Source organism: Candoia aspera, chromosome 8 (assembly GCF_035149785.1).
Source record: "Candoia aspera isolate rCanAsp1 chromosome 8, rCanAsp1.hap2, whole genome shotgun sequence".
Classification (NCBI taxonomy): Eukaryota; Metazoa; Chordata; class Lepidosauria; order Squamata; family Boidae; genus Candoia; species Candoia aspera.
Genome location: NC_086160.1, coordinates 1,906,891 through 1,913,517, shown reverse-complemented (window position 1 = coordinate 1,913,517; position 6,627 = coordinate 1,906,891).

Genomic DNA, 6,627 nt, shown 5'->3' with positions numbered 1-6,627 from the left:
CGATTTCAGTTTTTTAAATAAACTCACAAAAAAAAGAAACTTATCCCCTCCCACTAATATCTGATCTGCTGGATCGCTCACAGAAAGCACGCATTTTTACCAGGTTGGATCTCAGGAATGCGTACAATCTGATCCGGATGAAAGAGGGGTACCTGCCTTCGACACCAGGTTTGGTAAATTTGAGTACCTTGTTTTGCCCTTTGGCTTGTCTAATGCAGGAGCCGTATTTTCCTGATTTATGAATCAAATTTTTTCTGATTTACTAGATAAGTATCTGGTCATTTATCTAGATGACATATTAATTTTCTCTGAGGATGCTACAACTCATGTAACCCATGTACGTAATGTCTTACAAAGACTGAGAGAGAACAAGCTGTTCGCCAAGCTAGAGAAGTGTGCCTTTGATTTAACTGAATTACATTTCCTGGGTTATAAGGTATCAACAGAAGGCATATCCATGGATCCTTCTAAGGTCCAGGCAATTCTCTCTTGGCCACCTCCCCGAAATGTTAAAGAAGTACAAAGATATCTAGGATTTTGCAATTTCTACAGGCGGTTCATAAAAAACTGTAGTGACAGGGCTAGACCCCTCACACAGCTTTTGAAGAAAGGATCAAAATTCATTTGGGGGGAGAGAGAGCAAGCAGCCTTCCAAGAATTTAAGCAACGCTTTGCATCCCAGCCGCTGTTAAGACACCCTGATCCCACGAAGCAATTCATAATGCATTCAGATGCTTCCGATATTACCATTGGGGTGGTGTTATTGCAATATACAAACAAAACCGAGAATACATTGCTTCCGCGTCCCTTTTTTTCACGCATGCTCTCACCAGCAGAGAGAAACTATGATGTTTTTAACAAGGAGTTGTTGGCAATTAAAGCAGCATCCCAAGAGTGGAGGCACTGGCTGGAAGGTGCAACCTTTCCTGTGAAAGTTTGCACCGATCACAAGAATTTACAGCTTCTACAAAACACCAGATCCCTCACCCCACGCCAAATCAGATGGAGCCAGTTTTTCTCCCGTTTCAATTTTGTTATTTCTTATGTGCCCCAGGCGCAAAACTGCTTGGCAGATGCCCTGTCTCGATCCTTTCAGGCAACCCCCTCCACTCACCAGGAGGTACAGGCTACTATATTACAACCTCACAACTTTGATCAGTCTATGAGGGGGAACCAAACAGAGATTTTAGCAGCAGGCAGACAAGCAGAGGACCTATTTACAAGAGTCAGAGCTCAGCAGCAACAGGACCCGTATACCAGGGCCAGGATGGATGACCTCCAGAGGGGCCCGCAAGACACTGCCCCCCCATTCAATGTGGAGGCAGGAATCCTTTGGCATAGTGGGCGATTGTATATTCCCCCTTCATTGAGGGAAGAAGTACTGGGACTTTGCCATGACCACCAAATGGCAGGCCATGGAGGTGTTTTCAAAACTCTCCATAGAGCTCTGAGAGACTACTGGTGGCCTAAGATGACTGCAGACATAAAGGGCTACATTGCTTCTTGTCATACCTGTAGACGAGCCAAGCCTCTCCCAGGGAAACCCACAGGACTCTTGCAACCCCTACCCAACCCCAGTAGGCCTTGGGATACAATCTCCATGGATTTCATCCCTGATTTACCCCCAGTCCAGGGGCTGACTTCCATACTAGTGGTGGTGGACCTTTTCACAAAAATGGCGCATTTTATTCCTTGCAAGGGCCTCCCATCTGCACCAGCCACAGCGCAGTTGTTCATGGACCACGTTTTTAGGTATAGAGGCATGGTGAATCACTTGGTGAGTGACAGAGGCCCACAGTTCACTTCCAGGTTCTGGAGGGCCCTTTTCCAGTCATTAGGGGTCCAGATCCACCTGTCATCATCGCATCATCCTGCTAGTAACGGGCAAGCCGAGAAAATTAACCAATGGTTACAGCAGTATCTCAGGTGTTACACCACTTATCAGCAAGACAATTGGCCAGCCCTGCTGCCCATGGCAGAATTTACTTATAACAACTCTGTCCAATCCTCGACCAAGATGTCCCCTTTCCAGGCACTCTACGGGGTTAACCCTCGGGTGTTGCCCACCTCCTCCCAGCAGGGAACTGTTCCAGCTGCGGCTGATTTTCTTAAAGAGCAACAAGCCGCACAGGAGTTGTTAAAGGAGCAGCTGAACAGGGCAAAGAGTCCTTACAAGAGAGCTGCAGATGCTCACAGACAAGAGGGGCCAGCGATTGCAGTAGGAGACAGAGTGTGGCTCTCTACCAAGTTTTTGACCTCTACCAGGCCCTCCAAGAAGTTGGACTCTATGTTTGTGGGCCCTTTCACTGTGGTGCAGCAGACAAATCCAGTGGCTTATCGTTTACAGCTACCAGCATCCATGAAAGTCCATCCAGTGTTTCACAGATCATTCCTAGCCAAGGACCCTCCCCCAAGTGCCTTACGATCGCAACTGCCCCCCCCCCACCTCCAGTAATTGTGGAGGGGGAGGAGGAATACGAAGTCGAGGAAATTCTGGACTCCAGGAGGAAGGGAAGGGGCATCCAATATTTCATACACTGGAAAGGGTACCCTGAGGAAGAGCACACGTGGGAGAATGCCAGAGATGTACATGCTCCAGCTGTCCTAACAACCAGGAAACACACTGAGACAAGGAACTGGTCTCTAATATTTATTGCTAGTACTTAACAGGAATCCTAACAAACTGAAGAAGCGTGGGGAAAACCCAGACATATAACCCCCAAGGGTTAAGGCGGTCCCGATCTGTGTCTCTTTGAATGGCTGAACAATTCATCAGTGCTACGCATATGCTTGACAGTCTGGATGGGAGCCCCCTGCTCGCCATCCTTACTCATGACATCAGCAATGGTTCATCGATTCCATCAGCTTTTCCCTCACAAACCCAAGCCTCGCACTCTACCAGAGATTCCTCACTTGGATGAGCAGGCCGAGGAATTCGTAAGTTTGCACCTTCCACCCCTCCCTGAAGCCTTGACTCCAGTTACAGAGGAGGGGGGGGGGCGCAGCCCTCCACCTCAGGCGTGCATTTCCCAGGGGGGAGGGGGGACAACTCTTCTAATTATCTAGCTATTTTCCAGCAGCGGCCACCTGGGCCAGAAGCGTTATCAGACCTGGAGAGCAGCACTGATTCGTCCTTGGAGGAGTTTTCCTTTGAAGACTTTCCATCGTTGCCCAGTTCCCATGGGAGCTTAGAAGAAGACGTTGAATCTTATCAAGCCTCTGGAAGGGAGGGGGCTGAAATGGAATGTGAATCTGGAAGGGAGGGTGATGTCATGAGTAAGGATGGCGAGCAGGGGGCTCCCATTCAGGCTGTAAAGCGCATGCGTAGTACTGAGGAATTAGGTAGCCGTTCAAAGAGACACAGATCAGGCCCGCCTTAGCCTTTGGGGTTTATATGTCTGGGTTTTTCCCACACTTCTTCAGTTTGTTAGGATTTTCTGTTATGTAGCAGTAATAAAACACTAGAGACCTATTCCTTGTCTCAGTGTGGTTCCTGGCTGTTAGGACAAGTGGCCTTCAGGGGCCCAGCTCCACAAGTAGCTGGTTGTGAGATCCTGTTTTTCAAGTTGGGTGCCCGAGAGCAGTTGGGAGTGTTGCTGCGTAGCAACCTCTCTGCCTGAGCTGCTGGAGGCCGTCTCAGGGTTGGCGGTGGAGTTCCCCAGGCTTATGGTTCTGGGGGACTTCAATTTGCCATCCCTGGGGTGGACCTCGGAGGCAGCTTGGGAATTCATGGCCACCCTGGCGGCCATGGGCCTGACTCAGATTATTTGGGACCCAACTCGAGACAGTGGCCTCACACCAGACTTAGTTTTCTTGTCAGATCAGTGGCAATGTGATCTGAGGGGAGAGTTACATCTTTCCCTGTTGTCATGGTCACATCACGCCCTGGTGACCTTGGGATTCTCATATGCCACCCCCCTCCGCAGGGAGGCAGGACCTATTCAATCGGTCCACCCCCAGTGACTGATGGACCCTATGCAGTTTCAGAGGGAGCTGGGGGTTATACCCAAGGATCCGCTGCACAGTCCAGCGGAGGTCCTAGCTGCTGCCTGGAATAGGGAGACAGCCAGGGCCTTGGATAGGATTGCACCTGTGCGGCCTCTCTTATCCAATCAAACCCGACACTCCCTGTGGTTCACGGAGGAGCTGAGGGCTCTGAAGAGGATTAAGAGACGCCTAGAGCACCACTGGAGGAAGACAAAGACTGAACCCGACCGGACACAAGCTAGAACCATGATTAAGGCCTACCTTGTGGCGGTAAGAGCGGCAAAACGTATTTCTCCGCTCTTATTGCATCTGCAGAATGCCGCCCAGCGGCCCTGTTTAGGATCACCTGATCCCTGTTGGGGAAAGGGGACCCAGAAAATCATCTACAGGGCCGTGCTGAGTTTTCGAAGCATCTGCAGGATAAAATAGCTCAGATTCTCTCTAAGTTGGACTCCAAGTGTCGGACGGAGTCTGGGGAGATGCCTGGGGAGCGTACTTACCCAGTTATCTGGGAACAGTTTGATCCTGTTGGACCTGAGGAAGTGGACAAGATCCTCCGGACTGTAAATGCCACCACCTGTGAATTAGACCCATGTCCCTCCTGGCTGGTGAAGGCAGCTCGGGAGGTGACATGCGGTTGGGCCCAGTCGATGGTAAATACATCCTTGTGGGAGGGGGTGTTTCTGGCAGCCTTTAAGGAGGTGTTGGTATGCCCCCTCCTCAAGAAACCATCGCTGGACCCTACCGTGCTGGATAATTTTCGTCCAGTCTCCCATCTCCCCTTTATGGGGAAGGTGGTTGAGAAGGTGGTGGCACTGCAGCTCCAGAGGGTTCTGGATGAAATGGATTATCTAGACCCCTTTCAGTCAGGTTTCAGGCCCGGATATGGGACAGAAACAGCATTGGTTGCACTTATGGAGGATCTCTGGTGGGAGCGGGATGGAGGCAGTATATCCATCCTGGCTCTCCTTGACCTCTCAGCGGCTTTCGATACCATCGACCATGATATCCTTTTGGGTCGGCTCAGGGAGCTGGGGGTGGGTGGCGTAGTTTTGCACTGCTTCACCTCCTTTCTCCAGGGCTGATCCCAGTCGGTGTTAATAGGAGAGGAGAGATCGGGCCCATGGCCCCTACTTTGTGGGGTTCCGCAGGGTTCAGTACTCTCCCTTCTCCTTTTTAACATCTATATGAAACCGCTGGGCGAGATCATCTGTCTCCACAGGATGAGGTATCATCAATATGCTGACGATACTCAATTATATATCTCCATCCCAGGTGAAGTAAGTGATGCTGTGACTGCCCTCTCCAGGTGCCTGGGGGCTGTGGTGGTCTGGATGGGGAACAACAGGCTTCAGCTGAACCCTGGTAAGATGGAGTGGCTGTGGGTTAATGGCTCCTCTGCTCCTAGGAATTTTCCATCTTTAGTTCTGGATGGGGTTGCACTGCCCCAGATGGACCCAGTGCATAACTTGGGGGCCCTCTTGGACTCACAACTCCTGCTCAAAGAGCAGCTTGCAGTGATGGCCAGGAGGGCCTTTGCATAACTTTGTGTTGTGCACCAGTTACACCCCTTCCTGGAGCGAGAGGCCCTTCCAACGGTCACTCATGCCCTGGTCATCTCCCATATAGACTACTGTAATGCACTCTACATGGGGCTACCCTTGAAGAGTATCCAGAAGCTACAGCTGGTCCAAAATGCAGCTGCGCGGGTGATTTTGGGTGCTTCAAGATCAGCACATATTATCCCATTGTTGCGCAAGCTGCACTGGTGCCAGTTTGCTTCTGGGTCCAATTCAAGGTGTTGGTTATCACCTTTAAAGCCCTAAATGGCATGGGTCCAGGTTACCTGAGGGACCGTCTCATCCCCATTACATCAACCCCTGCCACCCGGTCATGCAGAGAGGGCATGCTGCGGACCCCGTCTACAAGAGAACTCCATCTGGCGGGGTCCAGGAGGCAGGCCTTCTCTGCAGCAGCTCCCGCCCTTTGGTATGTCCTTCCCCCAGAAGTGAGTCTAGCCTCTCTTTTCGACTTCAGGAAACAATTGAAGACCTGGCTTTGTCACTATGCCTGGAGTGGGGAGAGGAAGAGCCACTCTTGGGGTTGGTTGGCTCCCTAGTCCTGCTGAGGCCAGTCTTGTTCCCCTTTGGGTGGTATTAAATCTGCCATTGCTTGGACCTCATTACATTTTATATTTATTTATTGATATTGATATTTATGGATTAATATTATTTATGATTGTATTGAATTTTAAACTGTTTTATTGTGAACTGCCCAGAGTCCCCTGTATGAGGGAGATGGGTGGTGATAAAAATACGATAAATAAATAAACAAACGAACAAACAGATCTCGTACTGGAACAGAGTGCTGGAGCTATTCTGGCACTGAATCACTGGCAATCTGGGACTGGACTGGAACTAGATACAGCAACTGGAGCTTGGATCAGGACTCAAACTCAGAACAAGGCTAAGCTCGGCTAAAGGACTTGGAGTAGGTGAATTTCTCAGGACTGGAATCTTGGAGTAGGACTCGGTACTTAGAGCAAGGCTGGAAACGATGCAAGGCTGGACTCGGCTGAAGCCCCGGACTAGGCTGAATTCTGCGAACTGGAGTCTTGGAGCAAGGCTTGGAACCCGGATC